The following is a 27,606-nucleotide window of genomic DNA, read 5'->3' on the forward strand; positions in this document are numbered from 1 at the left end:
AGATGTTTCTCACAAAATCGTTGCCCCAATGCATCATTGAAATTCAAGCTGGAAAGATGATTTTAATATATCACTTGAACATTTTGTATTGCTCTTCTGGTGACAATGTAGTTTGTTTTTGTCAATTACCCTTTTAATAATAGGGTAAAGAAAATTAAGTGGATTTTTTAAAGAAAACTATACTGTCAATATACTATTAAAACAAATTAAAATGGTAAAAGTTATTGTACTTTAAGTAAAAATAAAAGAGCAAAAATATCAATCCCAGTTTTGATTACTTAAATTAACAAAAAAAAATGCATATAGCAAAGGATAGTTTCAATCTGCCTACCTCTGGGTTATGGGCCCAGCATGCTTCCATTGCAGTACTCTGCTGCACATGTAAGTGCAAGAGATCCTGAAGCACTCAGTCATCATGGGAAAGTACCAATGTGTTTCTTCGTTGGTTGATGGAAGAAACATCTTACAAAAACTCTCCAGATTATTGACTTTTTAAAGTTTTTCTAGGAAACGTTCTAGATGTATGCTTATTAGCCTTTGTCAGTATGTACTTTTTACAAAGTGTCTCTGTGGCGCAATCGGTTAGTGTGTTTGGCTACTAACCAAAAAGTTGGTGGTTCAATCCCACCCAGGGACGTAATTGACCTTGTTATCAGATTTTGGTGATCTTTAAGTAGACAAGTCAAAATTTCAAACCCCCTGTTATGGTGTAGGGTACCTGGCCTTCTCTGATGTAATCAGAGTTAGATTTGATTCAGTGATTTTATAAAAACAGCTAGGAAGCACAATTTAGCAGTGGGTTGCAGAGAAAAAGAAATATGCTGGCAAAAAAAATCCAATTGAGTGATTAAACAGCTCTTCATTTTCTGGCTTTATTTTTATGCTAACAAATTTGTTCTTTGAAAAGTGTCCACAAAGCCAAGTCTCTGATTAACACCTTTGTAGGGATGGTTTTTCACCTATTACTAAATTAAACTTGCTTCATTGGAAAGGCAGCAAGATGCATCCTCAATTCAATGTCTACTGAAATAATACAGGTTGACACCAGGAAACATTAACGCCACTGTATCCTTGCTGCTTTCTCACGTGGAAGTCTGTTTAATGTGAAAACAAGGTGATATCTAATTAGCACACAGGTAAGGAATTAAGAAAATCTTTATTTAAGGGTGAAGATGTTGCTCACAAAATCGTTGCCCCAATGCATCATTGAAATTCAAGCTGGAAAGATGATTTTAATATATCACTTGTACATTTTGTATTGCTCTTCTGGTGACAATGTAGTTTGTTTTTGTCAATTACCATTTTAATAATAGGGTAAAGAAAATTAAGTGGATTTTTGAAAGAAAACAATACTGTCAATATACTATTAAAACAAATTAAAATGGTAAAAGTTATTGTACTTTAAGTAAAAATAAAAGAGCAAAAATATCAATCCCAGTTTTGATTACTTAAATGAACAAAAAAAAATGCATATAGCAAAGGATAGTTTCAATCTGCCTACCGCTGGGTTTTGGGCCCAGCATGCTTCCATTGCTGTACTCTGCTGCACATGTAAGTGCAAGAGATCCTGAAGCACTCACTCATCATGGGAAAGTACCAATGTGTTTCTTCGTTGGTTGATGGAAGAAACATTTTACAAAAACTCTCCAGATTATTGACTTTTTAAAGTTTTTCTAGGAAACGTTTTAGATGAATGCTTATTAGCCTTTGTCAGTATGTCCTTTTGCAAAGTGTCTTTGTGGCGCAATCAGTTAGTGTGCACGGCTATTAACCAAAAGGTTGGTGGTTCAATCCCACCCAGGCACGTAATTGACCTTGTTATCAGATTTTGGTGATCTTTAAGTAGACAAGTCAAAATTTCAAACTCCCTGTTATGGTGTAGGGTACCTGGCCTTCTCTGATGTAATCAGAGTAAGATTTGATTCAGTGATTTTATAAAAACAGATAGGAAGCACAATTTAGCAGTGGGTTGCAGAGAAAAAGAAATATGCTGGCAAAAAAAATCCAATTGAGTGATTAAACAGCTCTTCATTTTCTGACTTTATTTTTATGCTAACAAATTTGTTCTCTGAAAAGTGTCCACAAAGCCAAGTCTCTGATTAACACCTTTGTAGGGATGGTTTTTCACCTATTACTAAATTAAACTTGCTTCATTGGAAAGGCAGCAAGATGCATCCTCATTTCAATTTCTACTGAAATAATACAGGTTGACACCAGGAAACATTAACGCCACTGCATCCTTGCTGCTTTCTCATGTGGAAGTTTGTTTAATGTGAAAACAAGGTGATATCTAATTAGCACACAGGTAAGGAATTAAGAAAATCTTTATTTAAGGGTGAAGATGTTTCTCACAAAATCGTTGCCCCAATGCATCATTGAAATTCAAGCTGGAAAGATGATTTTAATATATCACTTGTACATTTTGTATTGCTCTTCTGGTGACAATGTAGTTTGTTTTTGTCAATTACCCTTTTAATAATAGGGTAAAGAAAATTAAGTGGATTTTTTAAAGAAAACTATACTGTCAATATACTATTCAAACAAATTAAAATGGTAAAAGTTATTGTACTTCAAGTAAAAATAAAAGAGCAAAAATATCAATCCCAGTTTTGATTACTTAAATTAACAAAAAAAAATGCATATAGCAAAGGATAGTTTCAATCTGCCTACCTCTGGGTTATGGGCCCAGCATGCTTCCATTGCAGTACTCTGCTGCACATGTAAGTGCAAGAGATCCTGAAGCACTCACTCATCATGGGAAAGTACCAATGTGTTTCTTCGTTGGTTGATGGAAGAAACATTTTACAAAAACTCTCCAGATTATTGACTTTTTAAAGTTTTTCTAGGAAACGTTCTAGATGTATGCTTATTAGCCTTTGTCAGTATGTACTTTTTGGGAAGTGTCTCTGTGGCGCAATCGGTTAGTGTGTCCGGCTACTAACCAAAAGGTTGGTGGTTTAATCCCAACCAGGGACGTAATTGACCTTGTTATCAGATTTTGGTGATCTTTAAGTAGACAAGTCAAAATTTCAAACCCCCTGTTATGGTGTAGGGTACCTGGCCTTCTCTGATGTAATAAGAGTTAGATTTGATTCAGTGATTTTATAAAAACAGCTAGGAAGCACAATTTAGCAGTGGGTTGCAGAGAAAAAGAAATATGCTGGCAAAAAAAATCCAATTGAGTGATTAAACAGCTCTTCATTTTCTGGCTTTATTTTTATGCTAACAAATTTGTTCTTTGAAAAGTGTCCACAAAGCCAAGTCTCTGATTAACACCTTTGTAGGGATGGTTTTTCACCTATTACTAAATTAAACTTGCTTCATTGGAAAGGCAGCAAGATGCATCCTCAATTCAATGTCTACTGAAATAATACAGGTTGACACCAGGAAACATTAACGCCACTGTATCCTTGCTGCTTTCTCATGTGGAAGTCTGTTTAATGTGAAAACAAGGTGATATCTAATTAGCACACAGGTAAGGAATTAAGAAAATCTTTATTTAAGGGTGAAGATGTTGCTCACAAAATCGTTGCCCCAATGCATCATTGAAATTCAAGCTGGAAAGATGATTTTAATATATCACTTGTACATTTTGTATTGCTCTTCTGGTGACAATGTAGTTTGTTTTTGTCAATTACCATTTTAATAATAGGGTAAAGAAAATTAAGTGGATTTTTGAAAGAAAACAATACTGTCAATATACTATTAAAACAAATTAAAATGGTAAAAGTTATTGTACTTTAAGTAAAAATAAAAGAGCAAAAATATCAATCCCAGTTTTGATTACTTAAATGAACAAAAAAAAATGCATATAGCAAAGGATAGTTTCAATCTGCCTACCGCTGGGTTTTGGGCCCAGCATGCTTCCATTGCTGTACTCTGCTGCACATGTAAGTGCAAGAGATCCTTAAGCACTCACTCATCATGGGAAAGTACCAATGTGTTTCTTCGTTGGTTGATGGAAGAAACATTTTACAAAAACTCTCCAGATTATTGACTTTTTAAAGTTTTTCTAGGAAACGTTTTAGATGAATGCTTATTAGCCTTTGTCAGTATGTCCTTTTGCAAAGTGTCTTTGTGGCGCAATCAGTTAGTGTGCACAGCTATTAACCAAAAGGTTGGTGGTTCAATCCCACCCAGGCACGTAATTGACCTTGTTATCAGATTTTGGTGATCTTTAAGTAGACAAGTCAAAATTTCAAACTCCCTGTTATGGTGTAGGGTACCTGGCCTTCTCTGATGTAATCAGAGTTAGATTTGATTCAGTGATTTTATAAAAACAGATAGGAAGCACAATTTAGCAGTGGGTTGCAGAGAAAAAGAAATATGCTGGCAAAAAAAATCCAATTGAGTGATTAAACAGCTCTTCATTTTCTGGCTTTATTTTTATGCTAACAAATTTGTTCTCTGAAAAGTGTCCACAAAGCCAAGTCTCTGATTAACACCTTTGTAGGGATGGTTTTTCACCTATTACTAAATTAAACTTGCTTCATTGGAAAGGCAGCAAGATGCATCCTCATTTCAATGTCTACTGAAATAATACAGGTTGACACCAGGAAACATTAACGCCACTGCATCCTTGCTGCTTTCTCATGTAGAAGTCTGTTTAATGTGAAAACAAGGTGATATCTAATTAGCACACAGGTAAGGAATTAAGAAAATCTTTATTTAAGGGTGAAGATGTTTCTCACAAAATCGTTGCCCCAATGCATCATTGAAATTCAAGCTGGAAAGATGATTTTAATATATCACTTGTACATTTTGTATTGCTCTTCTGGTGACAATGTAGTTTGTTTTTGTCAATTACCCTTTTAATAATAGGGTAAAGAAAATTAAGTGGATTTTTTAAAGAAAACTATACTGTCAATATACTATTCAAACAAATTAAAATGGTAAAAGTTATTGTACTTCAAGTAAAAATAAAAGAGCAAAAATATCAATCCCAGTTTTGATTACTTAAATTAACAAAAAAAATGCATATAGCAAAGGATAGTTTCAATCTGCCTACCTCTGGGTTATGGGCCCAGCATGCTTCCATTGCAGTACTCTGCTGCACATGTAAGTGCAAGAGATCCTGAAGCACTCACTCATCATGGGAAAGTACCAATGTGTTTCTTCATTGGTTGATGGAAGAAACATCTTACAAAAACTCTCCAGATTATTGACTTTTTAAAGTTTTTCTAGGAAACGTTCTAGATGTATGCTTATTAGACTTTGTCAGTATGTACTTTTTGCAAAGTGTCTCTGTGGCGCAATCGGTTAGTGTGTCCGGCTACTAACCAAAAGGTTGGTGGTTCAATCCCAACCAGGGACGTAATTGACCTTGTTATCAGATTTTGGTGATCTTTAAGTAGACAAGTCAAAATTTCAAACCCCCTGTTATGCTGTAGGGTACCTGGCCTTCTCTGATGTAGTTAGATTTGACTCAGTGATTTTATAAAAACAGCTAGGAAGCACAATTTAGCAGTGGGTTGCAGAGAAAAAGAAATATGCTGGCAAAAAAAATCCAATTGAGTGATTAAACAGCTCTTCATTTTCTGGCTTTATTTTTATGCTAACAAATTTGTTCTTTGAAAAGTGTCCACAAAGCCAAGTCTCTGATTAACACCTTTGTAGGGATGGTTTTTCACCTATTACTAAATTAAACTTGCTTCATTGGAAAGGCAGCAAGATGCATCCTCAATTCAATGTCTACTGAAATAATACAGGTTGACACCAGGAAACATTAACGCCACTGTATCCTTGCTGCTTTCTCATGTGGAAGTCTGTTTAATGTGAAAACAAGGTGATATCTAATTAGCACACAGGTAAGGAATTAAGAAAATCTTTATTTAAGGGTGAAGATGTTGCTCACAAAATCGTTGCCCCAATGCATCATTGAAATTCAAGCTGGAAAGATGATTTTAATATATCACTTGTACATTTTGTATTGCTCTTCTGGTGACAATGTAGTTTGTTTTTGTCAATTACCATTTTAATAATAGGGTAAAGAAAATTAAGTGGATTTTTGAAAGAAAACAATACTGTCAATATACTATTAAAACAAATTAAAATGGTAAAAGTTATTGTACTTTAAGTAAAAATAAAAGAGCAAAAATATCAATCCCAGTTTTGATTACTTAAATGAACAAAAAAAAATGCATATAGCAAAGGATAGTTTCAATCTGCCTACCGCTGGGTTTTGGGCCCAGCATGCTTCCATTGCTGTACTCTGCTGCACATGTAAGTGCAAGAGATCCTTAAGCACTCACTCATCATGGGAAAGTACCAATGTGTTTCTTCGTTGGTTGATGGAAGAAACATTTTACAAAAACTCTCCAGATTATTGACTTTTTAAAGTTTTTCTAGGAAACGTTTTAGATGAATGCTTATTAGCCTTTGTCAGTATGTCCTTTTGCAAAGTGTCTTTGTGGCGCAATCAGTTAGTGTGCACAGCTATTAACCAAAAGGTTGGTGGTTCAATCCCACCCAGGCACGTAATTGACCTTGTTATCAGATTTTGGTGATCTTTAAGTAGACAAGTCAAAATTTCAAACTCCCTGTTATGGTGTAGAGTACCTGGCCTTCTCTGATGTAATCAGAGTTAGATTTGATTCAGTGATTTTATAAAAACAGCTAGGAAGCACAATTTAGCAGTGGGTTGCAGAGAAAAAGAAATATGCTGGCAAAAAAAAATCCAATTGAGTGATTAAACAGCTCTTCATTTTCTGGCTTTATTTTTATGCTAACAAATTTGTTCTCTGAAAAGTGTCCACAAAGCCAAGTCTCTGATTAACACCTTTGTAGGGATGGTTTTTCACCTATTACTAAATTAAACTTGCTTCATTGGAAAGGCAGCAAGATGCATCCTCATTTCAATGTCTACTGAAATAATACAGGTTGACACCAGGAAACATTAACGCCACTGCATCCTTGCTGCTTTCTCATGTGGAAGTCTGTTTAATGTGAAAACAAGGTGATATCTAATTAGCACACAGGTAAGGAATTAAGAAAATCTTTATTTAAGGGTGAAAATGTTTCTCACAAAATCGTTGCCCCAATGCATCATTGAAATTCAAGCTGGAAAGATGATTTTAATATATCACTTGTACATTTTGTATTGCTCTTCTGGTGACAATGTAGTTTGTTTTTGTCAATTACCCTTTTAATAATAGGGTAAAGAAAATTAAGTGGATTTTTTAAAGAAAACTATACTGTCAATATACTATTCAAACAAATTAAAATGGTAAAAGTTATTGTACTTCAAGTAAAAATAAAAGAGCCAAAATATCAATCCCAGTTTGATTACTTAAATTAACAAAAAAAAAATGCATATAGCAAAGGATAGTTTCAATCTGCCTACCGCTGGGTTATGGGCCCAGCATGCTTCCATTGCTGTACTCTGCTGCACATGTAAGTGCAAGAGATCCTGAAGCACTCACTCATCATGGGAAAGTACCAATGTGTTTCTTCGTTGGTTGATGGAAGAAACATTTTACAAAAACTCTCCAGATTATTGACTTTTTAAAGTTTTTCTAGGAAACGTTTTAGATGAATGCTTATTAGCCTTTGTCAGTATGTACTTTTGCAAAGTGTCTCTGTGGCGCAATCAGTTAGTGTGTATGGCTATAAACCAAAAGGTTGGTGGTTCAATCCCACCCAGGGACGTAATTGACCTTGTTATCAGATTTTGGTGATCTTTAAGTAGACAAGTCAAAATTTCAACCCCCCCTCTTATGGTGTAGGGTACCTGGCCTTCTCTGATGTAATCAGAGTTAGATTTGATTCAGTGATTTTATAAAAACAGCTAGGAAGCACAATTTAGCAGTGGGTTACAGAGAAAAAGAAATATGCTGGCAAAAAAATCCAATTGAGTGATTAAACAGCTCTTCATTTTCTGGCTTTATTTTTATGCTAACAAATTTGTTCTCTGAAAAGTGTCCACAAAGCCAAGTCTCTGATTAACACCTTTGTAAGGATGGTTTTTCACCTATTACTAAATTAAACTTGCTTCATTGGAAAGGCAGCAAGATGCATCTTCATTTCAATGTCTACTGAAATAATACAGGTTGACACCAGGAAACATTAACGCCACGTGGAAGTCTGTTTAATGTGAAAACAAGGTGATATCTAATTAGCACACAGGTAAGGAATTAAGAAAATCTTTATTTAAGGGTGAAAATGTTTCTCACAAAATCGTTGCCCCAATGCATCATTGAAATTCAAGCTGGAAAGATGATTTTAATATATCACTTGTACATTTTGTATTGCTCTTCTGGTGACAATGTAGTTTGTTTTTGTCAATTACCATTTTAATAATAGGGTAAAGAAAATTAAGTGGATTTTTAAAAGAAAACAATACTTTCAATATACTATTAAAACAAATTAAAATGGTAAAAGTTATTGTACTTTAATGAAAAATAAAAGAGCAAAAATATCAATCCCAGTTTTGGATTACTTTAATTAACAAAAAAAATGCATATAGCAGAGGATAGTTTTAATCTGCCTACCTCTGGGTTATGGGCCCAGCATGCTTCCATTGCAGTACTCTGCTGCACATGTAAGTGCAAGAGATCCTGAAGCACTCACTCATCATGGGAAAGTACCAATGTGTTTCTTCGTTGGTGGATGGAAGAAACATCTTACAAAAACTCTCCAGATTATTGACTTTTTAAAGTTTTTCTAGGAAACGTTTTAGATGAATGCTTATTAGCCTTTGTCAGTATGTACTTTTGCAAAGTGTCTCTGTGGCGCAATCAGTTAGTGTGTACGGCTATAAACCAAAAGATTGGTGGTTCAATCCCACCCAGGGACGTAATTGACCTTGTTATCAGATTTTGGTGATCTTTAAGTAGACAAGTCAAAATTTCAAATCCCCTCTTATGGTGTAGGGTACCTGGCCTTCTCTGATGTAATCAGAGTTAGATTTGATTCAGTGATTTTATAAAAACAGCTAGGAAGCACAATTTAGCAGTGGGTTGCAGAGAAAAAGAAATATGCTGGCAAAAAAATCCAATTGAGTGATTAAACAGCTCTTCATTTTCTGGCTTTATTTTTATGCTAACAAATATGTTCTCTGAAAAGTGTCCACAAAGCCAAGTCTCTGATGAACACCTTTGTAAGGATGGTTTTTCACCTATTACTAAATTAAACTTGCTTCATTGGAAAGGCAGCAAGATGCATCCTCATTTCAATGTCTACTGAAATAATACAGGTTGACACCAGGAAACATTAACGCCAATGCATCCTTGCTGCTTTCTCATGTGGAAGACTGTTTAATGTGAAAACAAGGTGATATCTAATTAGCACACAGGTAAGGAATTAAGAAAATCTTTACTTAAGGGTGAAGATGTTTCTCACAAAATCGTTGCCCCAATGCATCATTGAAATTCAAGCTGGAAAGATGATTTTAATATATCACTTGTACATTTTGTATTGCTCTTCTGGTGACAATGTAGTTTGTTTTTGTCAATTACCATTTTAATAATAGGGTAAAGAAAATTAAGTGGATTTTTGAAAGAAAACAATACTGTCAATATACTATTAAAACAAATTAAAATGGTAAAAGTTATTGTACTTTAATTAAATAAAAAATAGCTAACATATCAATCCCAGTTTTGGATTACTTTAACAAAAAAAATGCATATAGCAGAGGATAGTTTCAATCTGCCTACCTCTGGGTAATGGGCCCAGCATGCTTCCATTGCAGTACTCTGCTGCACATGTAAGTGCAAGAGATCCTGAAGCACTCACTCATCATGGGAAAGTACCAATGTGTTTCTTCGTTGGTTGATTTAAGAAAATTCTTACAAAAACTCTCCAGATTATTGACTTTTTAAAGTTTTTCTAGGAAACGTTCTAGATTAATGCTTATTAGCCTTTGTCAGTATGTACTTTTTGCAAAGTGTCTCTGTGGCGCAATCGGTTAGTGTGTCTGGCTACTAACCAAAAGGTTGGTGGTTCAATCCCACCCAGGGACATGATTGACATTGTGATCAGGTTTTGGTGATATTTAAGTAGACAAGTCAAAATTTCAAACCCCCTCTTTTGGTGTAGGGTACCTGGCCTTCTCTGATGTAATCGGAGTTAGATTTGATTCAGTGATTTTATAAAAAACAGCTAGGAAGCACAATTTAGCAATGGGTTGCAGAGAAAAAAATATGCTGGTAGAAAAATCCAATTGAGTGATTAAACAGCTCTTCATTTTCTGCCTTTATTTTTATGCTAACAAATTTGTTCTCTGAAAAGTGTCCACAAAGCCAAGTCTCTGATTAACACCTTTGTAAGGATGGTTTTTCACCTATTACTAAATTAAACTTGCTTCATTGGAAAGGCAGCAAGATGCATCCTCATTTCAATGTCTACTGAAATAATACAGGTTGACACCAGGAAACATTAACACCACTGCATCCTTGCTGCTTTCTCATGTAGAAGTCTGTTTTATGTGAAAACAAGGTGACATGTAATTAGCACACAGGTAAGGAATTAAGAAAATCTTTATTTAAGGGTGAAGATGTTTCTCACAAAATCGTTGCCCCAATGCATCATTGAAATTCAAGCTGGAAAGATGATTTTAATATATCACTTGTACATTTTGTATTGCTCTTCTGGTGACAATGTAGTTTGTTTTTGTCAATTACCCTTTTAATAATAGGGTAAAGAAAATTAAGTGGATTTTTTAAAGAAAACTATACTGTCAATATACTATTAAAACAAATTAAAATGGTAAAAGTTATTGTACTTTAAGTAAAAATAAAAGAGCAAAAATATCAATCCCAGTTTTGATTACTTAAATTAACAAAAAAAAATGCATATAGCAAAGGATAGTTTCAATTAGAGATGAGCGCCTGAAATTTTTCAGGTTTTGTGTTTTGGTTTTGGGTTCGGTTCCGCGGCCGTGTTTTGGGTTCGACCGCGTTTTGGCAAAACCTCACCGAATTTTTTTTGTCGGATTCGGGTGTGTTTTGGATTCGGGTGTTTTTTTCAAAAAACCCTAAAAAACAGCTTAAATCATAGAATTTGGGGGTCATTTTCAGTCTATTCTGAATACCTCACACCTCACAATATTATTTTTAGTCCTAAAATTTGCACCAAGGTCGCTGGATGACTAAGCTAAGCGACACTAGTGGCCGACACAAACACCTGGCCCATCTAGGAGTGGCACTGCAGTGTCACGCAGGATGTCCCTTCCAAAAAACCCTCCCCAATCAGCACATGATGCAAAGAAAAAAAGAGGCGCAATGAGGTAGCTGACTGTGTGAGTAAGATAAGCGACCCTAGTGGCCGACACAAACACCGGGCCCATTTAGGAGTGGCACTGCAGTGTCACGCAGGATGTCCCTTCCAAAAAACCCTCCCCAATCAGCACATGACGCAAAGAAAAAAAGAGGCGCAATGAGGTAGCTGACTGTGTGAGTAAGATTAGCGACCCTAGTGGCCGACACAAACACCGGGCCCATTTAGGAGTGGCACTGCAGTGTCACGCAGGATGTCCCTTCCAAAAAACCCTCCCCAATCAGCACATGACGCAAAGAAAAAAAGAGGCGCAATGAGGTAGCTGACTGTGTGAGTAAGATTAGCGACCCTAGTGGCCGACACAAACACCGGGCCCATTTAGGAGTGGCACTGCAGTGTCACGCAGGATGTCCCTTCCAAAAAACCCTCCCCAATCAGCACATGACGCAAAGAAAAAAAGAGGCGCAATGAGGTAGCTGACTGTGTGAGTAAGATTAGCGACCCTAGTGGCCGACACAAACACCGGGCCCATTTAGGAGTGGCACTGCAGTGTCACGCAGGATGTCCCTTCCAAAAAACCCTCCCCAATCAGCACATGACGCAAAGAAAAAAAGAGGCGCAATGAGGTAGCTGACTGTGTGAGTAAGATTAGCGACCCTAGTGGCCGACACAAACACCGGGCCCATTTAGGAGTGGCACTGCAGTGTCACGCAGGATGTCCCTTCCAAAAAACCCTCCCCAATCAGCACATGACGCAAAGAAAAAAAGAGGCGCAATGAGGTAGCTTACTGTGTGAGTAAGATTAGCGACCCTAGTGGCCGACACAAACACCGGGCCCATTTAGGAGTGGCACTGCAGTGTCACGCAGGATGTCCCTTCCAAAAAACCCTCCCCAATCAGCACATGATGCAAAGAAAAAAAGAGGCGCAATGAGGTAGCTGACTGTGTGAGTAAGATTAGCGACCCTAGTGGCCGACACAAACACCGGGCCCATTTAGGAGTGGCACTGCAGTGTCACGCAGGATGTCCCTTCCAAAAAACCCTCCCCAATCAGCACATGACGCAAAGAAAAAAAGAGGCGCAATGAGGTAGCTGACTGTGTGAGTAAGATTAGCGACCCTAGTGGCCGACACAAACACCGGGCCCATTTAGGAGTGGCACTGCAGTGTCACGCAGGATGTCCCTTCCAAAAAACCCTCCCCAAACAGCACATGACGCAAAGAAAAATAAAAGAAAAAAGAGGTGCAAGATGGAATTGTCCTTGGGCACCCACCCTTATGTTGTATAAACAAAACAGGACATGCACACTTTAACCAACCCATCATTTCAGTGACAGGGTCTGCCACACGACTGTGACTGATATGACGGGTTGGTTTGGACCCCCCCCAAAAAAGAAGCAATTAATCTCTCCTTGCACAAACTGGCTCTACAGAGGCAAGATGTCCACCTCATCATCACCCTCCGATATATCACCGTGTACATCCCCCTCCTCACAGATTATCAATTCGTCCCCACTGGAATCCACCATCTCAGCTCCCTGTGTACTTTGTGGAGGCAATTGCTGCTGGTCAATGTCTCCGCGGAGGAATTGATTATAATTCATTTTAATGAACATCATCTTCTCCACATTTTCTGGATGTAACCTCGTACGCCGATTGCTGACAAGGTGAGCGGCGGCACTAAACACTCTTTCGGAGTACACACTTGTGGGAGGGCAACTTAGGTAGAATAAAGCCAGTTTGTGCAATGGCCTCCAAATTGCCTCTTTTTCCTGCCAGTATAAGTATGGACTGTGTGACGTGCCTACTTGGATGCGGTCACTCATATAATCCTCCACCATTCTTTCAATGGTGAGAGAATCATATGCAGTGACAGTAGACGACATGTCCGTAATCGTTGTCAGGTCCTTCAGTCCGGACCAGATGTCAGCATCAGCAGTCGCTCCAGACTGCCCTGCATCACCGCCAGCGGGTGGGCTCGGAATTCTGAGCCTTTTCCTCGCACCCCCAGTTGCGGGAGAATGTGAAGGAGGAGATGTTGACAGGTCGCGTTCCGCTTGACTTGACAATTTTCTCACCAGCAGGTCTTTCAACCCCAGTAGACTTGTGTCTGCCGGAAAGAGAGATCCAAGGTAGGCTTTAAATCTAGGATCGAGCACGGTGGCCAAAATGTAGTGCTCTGATTTCAACAGATTGACCACCCGTGAATCCTTGTTAAGCGAATTAAGGGCTCCATCCACAAGTCCCACATGCCTAGCGGAATCGCTCCGTGTTAGCTCCTCCTTCAATGTCTCCAGCTTCTTCTGCAAAAGCCTGATGAGGGGAATGACCTGACTCAGGCTGGCAGTGTCTGAACTGACTTCACGTGTGGCAAGTTCAAAGGGCATCAGAACCTTGCACAACGTTGAAATCATTCTCCACTGCGCTTGAGACAGGTGCATTCCACCTCCTATATCGTGCTCAATTGTATAGGCTTGAATGGCCTTTTGCTGCTCCTCCAACCTCTGAAGCATATAGAGGGTTGAATTCCACCTCGTTACCACTTCTTGCTTCAGATGATGGCAGGGCAGGTTCAGTAGTTTTTGGTGGTGCTCCAGTCTTCTGTACGTGGTGCCTGTACGCCGAAAGTGTCCCGCAATTTTTCTGGCCACCGACAGCATCTCTTGCACGCCCCTGTCGTTTTTTAAATAATTCTGCACCACCAAATTCAAGGTATGTGCAAAACATGGGACGTGCTGGAATTTGCCCATATTTAATGCACACACAATATTGCTGGCGTTGTCCGATGCCACAAATCCACAGGAGAGTCCAATTGGGGTAAGCCATTCCGCGATGATCTTTCTCAGTTGCCGTAAGAGGTTTTCAGCTGTGTGCGTATTCTGGAAACCGGTGATACAAAGCGTAGCCTGCCTAGGAAAGAGTTGGCGTTTGCGAGATGCTGCTACTGGTGCCGCCGCTGCTGTTCTTGCGGCGGGAGTCCATACATCTACCCAGTGGGCTGTCACAGTCATATAGTCCTGACCCTGCCCTGCTCCACTTGTCCACATGTCCGTGGTTAAGTGGACATTGGGTACAACTGCATTTTTTAGGACACTGGTGAGTCTTTTTCTGAGGTCTGTGTAAATTTTCGGTATCGCCTGCCTAGAGAAGTGGAACCTAGATGGTATTTGGTAACGGGGGCACACTGCCTCAATAAATTGTCTAGTTCCCTGTGAACTAACGGCGGATACCGGACGCACGTCTAACACCAACATAGTTGTCAAGGCCTCAGTTATCCGCTTTGCAGCAGGATGACTGCTGTGATATTTCATCTTCCTCGCAAAGGACTGTTGAACAGTCAATTGCTTACTGGAAGTAGTACAAGTGGGCTTACGACTTCCCCTCTGGGATGACCATCGACTCCCAGCAGCAACAACAGCAGCGCCAGCAGCAGTAGGCGTTACACGCAAGGATGCATCGGAGGAATCCCAGGCAGGAGAGGACTCGTCAGAATTGCCAGTGACATGGCCTGCAGGACTATTGGCATTCCTGGGGAAGGAGGAAATTGACACTGAGGGAGTTGGTGGGGTGGTTTGCGTGAGCTTGGTTACAAGAGGAAGGGATTTACTGGTCAGTGGACTGCTTCCGCTGTCACCCAAAGTTTTTGAACTTGTCACTGACTTATTATGAATGCGCTGCAGGTGACGTATAAGGGAGGATGTTCCGAGGTGGTTAACGTCCTTACCCCTACTTATTACAGCTTGACAAAGGGAACACACGGCTTGACACCTGTTGTCCGCATTTCTGTTAAAATAGTTCCACACCGAAGAGCTGATTTTTTTGGTATTTTCACCAGGCATGTCAACGGCCATATTCCTCCCACGGACAACAGGTGTCTCCCCGGGTGCCTGACTTAAACAAAACACCTCACCATCAGAATCCTCCTGGTCAATTTCCTCCCCAGCGCCAGCAACACCCATATCCTCCTCATCCTAGTGTACTTCAACACTGACATCTTCAATCTGACTATCAGGAACTGGACTGCGGGTGCTCCTTCCAGCACTTGCAGGGGGCGTGCAAATGGTGGAAGGCGCATGCTCTTCACGTCCAGTGTTGGGAAGGTCAGGCATCGCAACCGACACAATTGGACTCTCCTTGTGGATTTGGGATTTCGAAGAACGCACAGTTCTTTGCGGTGCTACTGCTTTTGCCAGCTTGAGTCTTTTCATTTTTCTAGCGAGAGGCTGAGTGCCTCCATCCTCATGTGAAGCTGAACCACTAGCCATGAACATAGGCCAGGGCCTCAGCCGTTCCTTGCCACTCCGTGTGGTAAATGGCATATTGGCAAGTTTACGCTTCTCCTCCGACAATTTTATTTTAGGTTTTGGAGTCCTTTTTTTACTGATATTTGGTGTTTTGGATTTGACATGCTCTGTACTATGACATTGGGCATCGGCCTTGGCAGACGACGTTGCTGGCATTTCATCGTCTCGGCCATGACTAGTGGCAGCAGCTTCAGCACGAGGTGGAAGTGGATCTTGATCTTTCCCTAATTTTGGAACCTCAACATATTTGTTCTCCATATTTTAATAGGCACAACTAAAAGGCACCTCAGGTAAACAATGGAGATGGATGGATACTAGTATACAATTATGGACGGACTGCCGAGTGCCGACACAGAGGTAGCTACAGCCGTGAACTACCGTACTGTGTCTGCTGCTAATATAGACTGGTTGATAAAGAGATGTCGTAGTATGTATGTATGAAGAAGAAAGAAAAAAAAACCACGGTTAGGTGGTATACAATTATGGACGGACTGCCGAGTGCCGACACAGAGGTAGCCACAGCCGTGAACTACCGTACTGTACTGTGTCTGCTGCTAATATAGACTGGTTGATAAAGAGATGTCGTAGTATGTATGTATAAAGAAGAAAGAAAAAAAAACCACGGTTAGGTGGTATACAATTATGGACGGACTGCCGAGTGCCGACACAGAGGTAGCCACAGCCGTGAACTACCGTACTGTACTGTGTCTGCTGCTAATATAGACTGGTTGATAAAGAGATGTCGTAGTATGTATGTATGAAGAAGAAAGAAAAAAAAAACACGGTTAGGTGGTATACAATTATGGACGGACTGCCGAGTGCCGACACAGAGGTAGCCACAGCCGTGAACTACCGTACTGTACTGTGTCTGCTGCTAATATAGACTGGTTGATAAAGAGATGTCGTAGTATGTATGTATGAAGAAGAAAGAAAAAAAAACCACGGTTAGGTGGTATACAATTATGGACGGACTGCCGAGTGCCGACACAGAGGTAGCCACAGCCGTGAACTACCGTACTGTACTGTGTCTGCTGCTAATATAGACTGGTTGATAAAGAGATGTCGTAGTATGTATGTATAAAGAAGAAAGAAAAAAAAACCACGGTTAGGTGGTATACAATTATGGACGGACTGCCGAGTGCCGACACAGAGGTAGCCACAGCCGTGAACTACCGTACTGTACTGTGTCTGCTGCTAATATAGACTGGTTGATATAGAGATGTCGTAGTATGTATGTATGAAGAAGAAAGAAAAAAAAACCACGGTTAGGTGGTATACAATTATGGACGGACTGCCGAGTGCCGACACAGAGGTAGCCACAGCCGTGAACTACCGTACTGTACTGTGTCTGCTGCTAATATAGACTGGTTGATAAAGAGATGTCGTAGTATGTATGTATGAAGAAGAAAGAAAAAAAAACCACGGTTAGGTGGTATACAATTATGGACGGACTGCCGAGTGCCGACACAGAGGTAGCCACAGCCGTTAACTACCGTACTGTACTGTGTCTGCTGCTAATATAGACTGGTTGATAAAGAGATGTAGTAGTATGTATGTATAAAGAAGAAAGAAAAAAAAAACCACGGGTAGGTGGTATACAATTATGGATGGACTGCCGAGTGCCGACACAGAGGTAGCTACAGCCGTGAACTACCGTACTGTGTCTGCTGCGACTGGATGATAAATAATGATATAAAAAATATATATATATCACTACTGCAGCCGGACAGGTATATATATTATATAATGACGGACCTGCTGGACACTGTCTGTCAGCAGAATGAGTTTTTTATAGAATAAAAAAAAAAACACCACACAAGTGAAGTCACACGACGAGTGTTTAACTTTTTCAGGCAATCACAATATAGTATACTACTAACTATACTGGTGGTCAGTGTGGTCAGGTCACTGGTCAGTCACACTGGCAGTGGCATTCCTGCAGCAAAAGTGTGCACTGTTTAATTTTAATATAATATGTACTCCTGGCTCCTGCTATAACCTATAACTGGCACTGCAGTGCTCCCCAGTCTCCCCCACAATTATAAGCTGTGTGAGCTGAGCACAGTCAGATATATAATATATATATACATAGATGATGCAGCACACTGGGCTGAGCAGTGCACACAGATATGGTATGTGACTGTCTTGTACTCCTGGCTCCTGCTATAACCTATAACTGGCACTGCAGTGCTCCCCAGTCTCCCCCACAATTATAAGCTGTGTGAGCTGAGCACAGTCAGATATATATACATAGATGATGCAGGCATGCAGCACACTGGGCTGAGCAGTGCACACAGATATGGTATGTGACTGAGTCACTGTGTGTACCGTTTTTTTCAGGCAGAGAACGGATATATTAAATAAAACAACTGCACTGCTGGTGGTCACTGTGGTCAGTCACTAAACTCTGCACTCTCTTCTACAGTATCAGCCTCAGGTCAATCTCTCTCTCTCTCTCCTAATCTAAATGGAGAGGACGCCAGCCACGTCCTCTCCCTATCAATCTCAATGCACGTGTGAAAATGGCGGCGACGCGCGGCTCCTTATATAGAATCCGAGTCTCGCGAGAATCCGACAGCGTCATGAGGGTGAAAATGTTTCTCACAAAATCGTTGCCCCAATGCATCATTGAAATTCAAGCTGGAAAGATGATTTTAATATATCACTTGTACATTTTGTATTGCTCTTCTGGTGACAATGTAGTTTGTTTTTGTCAATTACCATTTTAATAATAGGGTAAAGAAAATTAAGTGGATTTTTAAAAGAAAACAATACTTTCAATATACTATTAAAACAAATTAAAATGGTAAAAGTTATTGTACTTTAATGAAAAATAAAAGAGCAAAAATATCAATCCCAGTTTTGGATTACTTTAATTAACAAAAAAAATGCATATAGCAGAGGATAGTTTTAATCTGCTTACCTCTGGGTTATGGGCCCAGCATGCTTCCATTGCAATACTCTGCTGCACATGTAAGTGCAAGAGATCCTGAAGCACTCACTCATCATGGGAAAGTACCAATGTGTTTCTTCGTTGGTGGATGGAAGAAACATCTTACAAAAACTCTCCAGATTATTGACTTTTTAAAGTTTTTCTAGGAAACGTTTTAGATGAATGCTTATTAGCCTTTGTCAGTATGTACTTTTGCAAAGTGTCTCTGTGGCGCAATCAGTTAGTGTGTACGGCTATAAACCAAAAGGTTGGTGGTTCAATCCCACCCAGGGACGTAATTGACCTTGTTATCAGATTTTGGTGATCTTTAAGTAGACAAGTCAAAATTTCAAATCCCCTCTTATGGTGTAGGGTACCTGGCCTTCTCTGATGTAATCAGAGTTAGATTTGATTCAGTGATTTTATAAAAACAGCTAGGAAGCACAATTTAGCAATGGGTTGCAGAGAAAAAAAATATGCTGGCAGAAAAATCCAATTGAGTGATTAAACAGCTCTTCATTTTCAGCCTTTATTTTTATGCTAACAAATTTGTTCTCTAAAAAGTGTCCACAAAGCCAAGTCTCTGATTAACACCTTTGTAGGGATGGTTTTTCACCTATAACTAAATTAAACTTGCTTCATTGGAAAGGCAGCAAGATGCATCCTCATTTCAATGTCTACAGAAATAATACAGGTTGACACCAGGAAACATTAACGCCACTGCATCCTTGCTGCTTTCTCATGAAGAAGTCTGTTTAATGTGAAAACAAGGTGATATCTAATTAGCACACAGGTAAGGAATTAAGAAAATCTTTATTTAAGGGTGAAGATGTTTCTCACAAAATCGTTGCCCCAATGCATCATTGAAATTCAAGCAGGAAAGATGATTTTAATATATCACTTGTACATTTTGTATTGCTCTTCTGGTGACAATGTAGTTTGTTTTTGTCAATTACCCTTTTAATAATAGGGTAAAGAAAATTAAGTGGATTTTTTAAAGAAAACTATACTGTCAATATACTATTAAAACAAATTAAAATGGTAAAAGTTATTGTACTTTAAGTAAAAATAAAAGAGCAAAAATATCAATCCCAGTTTTGATTACTTAAATTAACAAAAAAAAATGCATATAGCAAAGGATAGTTTCAATCTGCCTACCTCTGGGTTATGGGCCCAGCATGCTTCCATTGCAGTACTCTGCTGCACATGTAAGTGCAAGAGATCCTGAAGCACTCAGTCATCATGGGAAAGTACCAATGTGTTTCTTCGTTGGTTGATGGAAGAAACATCTTACAAAAACTCTCCAGATTATTGACTTTTTAAAGTTTTTCTAGGAAACGTTCTAGATGTATGCTTATTAGACTTTGTCAGTATGTACTTTTTGCAAAGTGTCTCTGTAGCGCAATCGGTTAGTGTGTCCGGCTACTAACCAAAAGGTTGGTGGTTCAATTCCAACCAGGGACGTAATTGACCTTGTTATCAGATTTTGGTGATCTTTAAGTAGACAAGTCAAAATTTCAAACCCCCTGTTATGGTGTAGGGTACCTGGCCTTCTCTGATGTAATCAGAGTTAGATTTGATTCAGTGATTTTATAAAAACAGCTAGGAAGCACACTTTAGCAGTGGGTTGCAGAGAAAAAGAAATATGCTGGCAAAAAAAATCCAATTGAGTGATTAAACAGCTCTTCATTTTCTGGCTTTATTTTTATGCTAACAAATTTGTTCTTTGAAAAGTGTCCACAAAGCCAAGTCTCTGATTAACACCTTTGTAGGGATGGTTTTTCACCTATTACTAAATTAAACTTGCTTCATTGGAAAGGCAGCAAGATACATCCTCATTTCAATGTGTACTGAAATAATACAGAATGACACCAGGAAACATTAACGCCACTGTGTCCTTGCTGCTTTCTCATGTGGAAGTCTGTTTAATGTGAAAACAAGGTGATATCTAATTAGCACACAGGTAAGGAATTAAGAAAATCTTTATTTAAGGGTGAAGATGTTTCTCACAAAATCGTTGCCCCAATGCATCATTGAAATTCAAGCTGGAAAGATGATTTTAATATATCACTTGTACATTTTGTATTGCTCTTCTGGTGACAATGTAGTTTGTTTTTGTCAATTACCATTTTAATAATAGGGTAAAGAAAATTAAGTGGATTTTTGAAAGAAAACAATACTGTCAATATACTATTAAAACAAATTAAAATGGTAAAAGTTATTGTACTTTAAGTAAAAATAAAAGAGCCAAAATATCAATCCCAGTTTTGGATTACTTTAATTAACAAAAAAAAATGCATATAGCAGAGGATAGTTTCAATCTGCCTACCGCTGGGTTATGGGCCCAGCATGCTTCCATTGCTGTACTCTGCTGCACATGTAAGTGCAAGAGATCCTGAAGCACTCACTCATCATGGGAAAGTACCAATGTGTTTCTTCGTTGATTGATGGAAGAAACATCTTACAAAAACTCTCCAGATTATTGACTTTTTAAAGTTTTTCTAGGAAACGTTCTAGATGTATGCTTATTAGCCTTTGTCAGTATGTACTTTTTACAAAGTGTCTCTGTGGCGCAATCGGTTAGTGTGTCTGGCTACTAACCGAAAGGTTGGTGGTTCAATCCCAACCAGGGACGTAATTGACATTGTTATCAGATTTTGGTGATCTTTAAGTAGACAAGTCAAAATTTCAAACTCCCTGTTATGGTGTAGGGTACCTGGCCTTCTCTGATGTAATCAGAGTTAGATTTGATTCAGTGATTTTATAAAAACAGATAGGAAGCACAATTTAGCAGTGGGTTGCAGAGAAAAAGAAATATGCTGGCAAAAAAAAACCAATTGAGTGATTTAAACAGCTCTTCATTTTCTGGCTTTATTTTTATGCTAACAAATTTGTTCTCTGAAAAGTGTCCACAAAGCCAAGTCTCTGATTAACACCTTTGTAGGGATGGTATTTCACCTATTACTAAATTAAACTTGCTTCATTGGAAAGGCAGCAAGATGCATCTTCATTTCAATGTCTACTGAAATAATACAGGTTGACACCAGGAAACATTACCGCCACTGCATCCTTGCTGCTTTCTCATGTAGAAGTCTGTTTAATGTGAAAACAAGGTGATATCTAATTAGCACACAGGTAAGGGATTAAGAAAATCTTTATTTAAGGGTGAAAATGTTTCTCACAAAATCGTTGCCCCAATGCATCATTGAAATTCAAGCTGGAAAGATGATTTTAATATATCACTTGTACATTTTGTATTGCTCTTCTGGTGACAATGTAGTTTGTTTTTGTCAATTACCATTTTATTAATAGGGTAAAGAAAATTAAGTGGATTTTTTAAAGAAAACTATACTGTCAATATACTATTAAAACAAATTTAAATGGTAAAAGTTATTGTACTTTAAGTAAAAATAAAAGAGCCAAAATATCAATCCCAGTTTTGGATTACTTTAATTAACAAAAAAAAATGCATATAGCAGAGGATAGTTTCAATCTGCCTACCGCTGGGTTATGGGCCCAGCATGCTTCCATTGCTGTACTCTGCTGCACATGTAAGTGCAAGAGATCCTGAAGCACTCACTCATCATGGGAAAGTACCAATGTGTTTCTTCGTTGGTTGATGGAAGAAACATCTTACAAAAACTCTCCAGATTATTGACTTTTTAAAGTTTTTCTAGGAAACGTTTTAGATGAATGCTTATTAGCCTTTGTCAGTATAGACTTTTGCAAAGTGTCTCTGTGGCGCAATTGGTTAGTGTGTACGGCTATAAACCAAAAGGTTGGTGGTTCAATCCCACCCAGGGACGTAATTGACCTTGTTATCAGATTTTGGTGATCTTTAAGTAGACAAGTCAAAATTTCAAACCCCCTCTTATGGTGTAGGGTACCTGGCCTTCTCTGATGTAATCAAAGTTAGATTTGATTCAGTGATTTTATAAAAACAGCTAGGAAGCACAATTTAGCAGTGGGTTGCAGAGAAAAAGAAATATGCTGGTAAAAAAATCCAATTGAGTGATTAAACAGCTCTTAATTTTCTGGCTTTATTTTTATGCTAACAAATTTGTTCTCTGAAAAGTGTCCACAAAGCCAAGTCTCTGATTAACACCTTTGTAGGGATGGTTTTTCACCTATTACTAAATTAAATTTGCTTCATTGGAAAGGCAGCAAGATGCATCCTCATTTCAATGTCTACTTACATAATACGGGTTGACACCAGGAAACATTAACGCCACTGCATCCTTGCTGCTTTCTCATGTGGAAGTCTGTTTAATGTGAAAACAAGGTGATATCTAATTAGCACACAGGTAAGGAATTAAGAAAATCTTTATTTAAGGGTGAAAATGTTTCTCACAAAATCGTTGCCCCAATGCATCATTGAAATTCAAGCTGGAAAGATGATTTTAATATATCACTTGTACATTTTGTATTGCTCTTCTGGTGACAATGTAGTTTGTTTTTGTCAATTACCATTTTAATAATAGGGTAAAGAAAATTAAGTGGATTTTTAAAAGAAAACAATACTTTCAATATACTATTAAAACAAATTAAAATGGTAAAAGTTATTGTACTTTAAGTAAAAATAAAAGAGCAAAAATATCAATCCCAGTTTTGATTACTTAAATCAACAACAAAAAATGCATATAGCAAAGGATAGTTTCAATCTGCCTACCTCTGGGTTATGGGCCCAGCATGCTTCCATTGCAGTACTCTGCTGCACATGTAAGTGCAAGAGATCCTGAAGCACTCACTCATCATGGGAAAGTACCAATGTGTTTCTTCGTTGGTTGATGGAAGAAACATCTTACAAAAACTCTCCAGATTATTGACTTTTTAAAGTTTTTCTAGGAAACGTTCTAGATGTATGCTTATTAGCCTTTGTCAGTATGTACTTTTAACAAAGTGTCTCTGTGGCGCAATCGGTTAGTGTGTCTGGCTACTAACCGAAAGGTTGGTGGTTCAATCCCACCCAGGGACGTAATTGACATTGTTATCAGATTTTGGTGATCTTTAAGTAGACAAGTCAAAATTTCAAACTCCCTGTTATGGTGTAGGGTACCTGGCCTTCTCTGATGTAATCAGAGTTAGATTTGATTCAGTGATTTTATAAAAACAGATAGGAAGCACAATTTAGCAGTGGGTTGCAGAGAAAAAGAAATATGCTGGCAAAAAAAAACCAATTGAGTGATTTAAACAGCTCTTCATTTTCTGGCTTTATTTTTATGCTAACAAATTTGTTCTCTGAAAAGTGTCCACAAAGCCAAGTCTCTGATTAACACCTTTGTAGGGATGGTTTTTCACCTATTACTAAATTAAACTTGCTTCATTGGAAAGGCAGCAAGATGCATCTTCATTTCAATGTCTACTGAAATAATACAGGTTGACACCAGGAAACATTACCGCCACTGCATCCTTGCTGCTGTCTCATGTAGAAGTCTGTTTAATGTGAAAACAAGGTGATATCTAATTAGCACACAGGTAAGGGATTAAGAAAATCTTTATTTAAGGGTGAAAATGTTTCTCACAAAATCGTTGCCCCAATGCATCATTGAAATTCAAGCTGGAAAGATGATTTTAATATATCACTTGTACATTTTGTATTGCTCTTCTGGTGACAATGTAGTTTGTTTTTGTCAATTACCATTTTATTAATAGGGTAAAGAAAATTAAGTGGATTTTTTAAAGAAAACTATACTGTCAATATACTATTAAAACAAATTTAAATGGTAAAAGTTATTGTACTTTAAGTAAAAATAAAAGAGCCAAAATATCAATCCCAGTTTTGGATTACTTTAATTAACAAAAAAAAATGCATATAGCAGAGGATAGTTTCAATCTGCCTACCGCTGGGTTATGGGCCCAGCATGCTTCCATTGCTGTACTCTGCTGCACATGTAAGTGCAAGAGATCCTGAAGCACTCACTCATCATGGGAAAGTACCAATGTGTTTCTTCGTTGGTTGATGGAAGAAACATCTTACAAAAACTCTCCAGATTATTGACTTTTTAAAGTTTTTCTAGGAAACGTTTTAGATGAATGCTTATTAGCCTTTGTCAGTATAGACTTTTGCAAAGTGTCTCTGTGGCGCAATTGGTTAGTGTGTACGGCTATAAACCAAAAGGTTGGTGGTTCAATCCCACCCAGGGATGTAATTGACCTTGTTATCAGATTTTGGTGATCTTTAAGTAGACAAGTCAAAATTTCAAACCCCCTCTTATGGTGTAGGGTACCTGGCCTTCTCTGATGTAATCAGAGTTAGATTTGATTCAGTGATTTTATAAAAACAGCTAGGAAGCACAATTTAGCAGTGGGTTGCAGAGAAAAAGAAATATGCTGGTAAAAAAATCCAATTGAGTGATTAAACAGCTCTTAATTTTCTGGCTTTATTTTTATGCTAACAAATTTGTTCTCTGAAAAGTGTCCACAAAGCCAAGTCTCTGATTAACACCTTTGTAGGGATGGTTTTTCACCTATTACTAAATTAAATTTGCTTCATTGGAAAGGCAGCAAGATGCATCCTCATTTCAATGTCTACTTAAATAATACGGGTTGACACCAGGAAACATTAACGCCACTGCATCCTTGCTGCTTTCTCATGTGGAAGTCTGTTTAATGTGAAAACAAGGTGATATCTAATTAGCACACAGGTAAGGAATTAAGAAAATCTTTATTTAAGGGTGAAGATGTTGCTAACAAAATCGTTGCCCCAATGCATCATTGAAATTCATGCTGGAAAGATGATTTTAATATATCACTTGTACATTTTGTATTGCTCTTCTGGTGACAATGTAGTTTGTTTTTGTCAATTACCATTTTAATAATAGGGTAAAGAAAATTAAGTGGATTTTTGAAAGAAAACAATACTGTCAATATACTATTAAAACAAATTAAAATGGTAAAAGTTATTGTACTTTAAGTAAAAATAAAAGAACCAAAATATCAATCCCAGTTTTGGATAACTTTAATTAACAAAAAAAATGCATATAGCAGAGGATAGTTTCAATCTGCCTACCTCTGGGTTATGGGCCCAGCATGCTTCCATTGCAGTACTCTGCTGCACATGTAAGTGCAGTAGATCATGAAGCACTCACTCATCATGGGAAAGTACCAATGTGTTTCTTCATTGGTTGATGGAAGAAACATCTTACAAAAACTCTCCAGATTATTGACTTTTTAAAGTTTTTCTAGGAAACGTTCTAGATAAATGCTTATTAGCCTTTGTCAGTATGTACTTTTTGCAAAGTGTCTCTGTGGCGCAATCGGTTAGTGTGTTTGGCTATTAACCAAAAGGTTGGTGGTTCAATCCCACCCAGGGACGTAATTGACCTTGTGATCAGATTTTGGTGATCTTTAAGTAGACAAGTCAAAATTTCAAACCCCCTGTTATGGTGTAGGGTACCTGGCCTTCTCTGATGTAATCAGAGTTAGATTTGATTCAGTGATTTTATAAAAACAGCTAGGAAGCACAATTTAGCAGTGGGTTGCAGAGAAAAAGAAATATGCTGGCAAAAAAATCCAATTGAGTGATTAAACAGCTCTTCATTTTCTGGCTTTACTTTTATGCTAACAAAGTTGTTCTCTGAAAAGTGTCCACAAAGCCAAGTCTCTGATTAACACCTTTGTAGGGATGGTTTTTCACCTATTACTAAATTAAACTTGCTTCATTGGAAAGGCAGCAAGAAACACTAGACTAATTGGAGGTGCGCCCTAAAGCAAATTACAATGTTAGGATTAGGGGGTTCGGAAAGACCTCTAGTGTATACTGTCACGATCCGGGTATCTGGACGCCATAACTTACCTTTCAGATGCCTCCTAAGGCTGGCTCAGCGCTCCAGGACCGGATCCCATCTGTTATTCTGATGTCCCCATTCCTGCCTCCTCTCCTGTCACTCTGAGACGCTGTCACAGCGGCGCCATGTTACATCTTGAATGGCATCTCCCGCAGCCTCCGCCGCCGTCCCTGAGTTTCTGCATGCAGGATGTCAGAGTGGCGCTTATGTCAGCCGCGGCCTCCGCTGTTGCCCGCGTGGTTCAAATGTGCACTCATCAGTCTGGCGTCTCCTGTTTACTGTTGCCGGCGCCGCCATTGCTGTTAAAGTTCCCACATGGATTATCAAACCAATCTTCCCTCCAAGTGTCTGCATGGGCGCAGCCATGTTGGATTCTGTCACCTGTTCATTTCCACCAATCCGCTGTTTCCATTGTAATCTGCATAATTGCCTAGCCAATCCCTTCCTTGCTGCAGGTATAAGTATTCTGTGCCTGAGCAAGGAAGGCGTCAGTGATTTGGTTGTCAAACCTAGTTCCAGTTTGTCTCTCTCCCGTGGTTGTTTTCCAGGTTCCAGTTACCATCTCCAAACCTCCACTAAAGAGACCCGCTCTAGTCTACCACCTGCGGTGCAGCCTGACTCTCCAGTCCTCTGGGACTCATCTGTTTCCAGTTACAGATTTACCTGCTTCCAGCCTAGCTTCCAGCAGAGATCAGCTCTTCTTAAAGTGCCGGTATCATTTCCGCAGATTACCACTCACCACCGGCACTATTATTTCACCGCTCTCAAACTCCATATATCAATCATATTTCATCGCTCTCAAGCTTCATTTATTATTTGGCTGGTTCCATCCAGCAATCCACTCCGTGCTTACATCAGTCTGGTTTCAGCCAGTACCCACAGCAGCCATTTTATCCACAGCAGCCCAGCTTTTCCTGGAACACCAGCTAGTATGATCCTGGGCTATCTCCATTGCTACAGTCGGGCCTGGTAAGGACTTTCCAACTAGAAGATAATAAGAACTGTCTCATACTACCAGAGCCCTGTGGTCCTTGTCCTCCTGTAGTACCCAGGAACTGTATTATTTCTCTGCTGATTTTATGTTTCTCTTTTATTACTGCTGTGATGCATGGAGTTTGTCAAAATAAACATCATTGACTTTTATCCTGGTTGTCGTGGGCACGCCTTCAGGCAATTCTTCTACATTTAACTTACATGTCCAGGGGTCTGATACAACCTCCCAGGTTCCACTACACCTCAGCCCCTACAACTGAGGCTGCCTCCAGTCAGCTCAGGCCCTCAGTTGTGACATATACACTGTATATACATTTTAAGATAGGAAGGTACAAATTACATATTCACATTGCATCTATGGGCTGGATTCACATGTC

The 27,606-nt window shown here is 38.7% G+C and overlaps 6 non-coding genes across 6 annotated transcripts; all 6 read left to right on the plus strand.

Moving 5' to 3' along the window:
- The first annotated feature begins 563 nt into the window (after positions 1–563).
- Positions 564–637, plus strand: TRNAS-ACU (transfer RNA serine (anticodon ACU)). Its single transcript has one exon. It is a non-coding gene; the product is annotated as a tRNA-Ser (tRNA).
- A 6,936-nt stretch (positions 638–7,573) lies between these two features.
- On the plus strand, positions 7,574–7,647 carry TRNAY-AUA (transfer RNA tyrosine (anticodon AUA)). The gene has a single exon. It is a non-coding gene; the product is annotated as a tRNA-Tyr (tRNA).
- Positions 7,648–9,885: 2,238 nt separating this feature from the next.
- Positions 9,886–9,959, plus strand: TRNAS-ACU (transfer RNA serine (anticodon ACU)). The gene has a single exon. It is a non-coding gene; the product is annotated as a tRNA-Ser (tRNA).
- Positions 9,960–22,181: 12,222 nt separating this feature from the next.
- TRNAY-AUA (transfer RNA tyrosine (anticodon AUA)) lies at positions 22,182–22,255 on the plus strand. Its single transcript has one exon. It is a non-coding gene; the product is annotated as a tRNA-Tyr (tRNA).
- A 1,095-nt stretch (positions 22,256–23,350) lies between these two features.
- Positions 23,351–23,424, plus strand: TRNAS-ACU (transfer RNA serine (anticodon ACU)). The gene has a single exon. It is a non-coding gene; the product is annotated as a tRNA-Ser (tRNA).
- A 2,266-nt stretch (positions 23,425–25,690) lies between these two features.
- On the plus strand, positions 25,691–25,764 carry TRNAN-AUU (transfer RNA asparagine (anticodon AUU)). The gene has a single exon. It is a non-coding gene; the product is annotated as a tRNA-Asn (tRNA).
- Positions 25,765–27,606: the final 1,842 nt, after the last annotated feature.

Source organism: Pseudophryne corroboree, unplaced genomic scaffold (genome assembly GCF_028390025.1).
Source record: "Pseudophryne corroboree isolate aPseCor3 unplaced genomic scaffold, aPseCor3.hap2 scaffold_389, whole genome shotgun sequence".
In the NCBI taxonomy this organism is placed as follows: Eukaryota; Metazoa; Chordata; class Amphibia; order Anura; family Myobatrachidae; genus Pseudophryne; species Pseudophryne corroboree.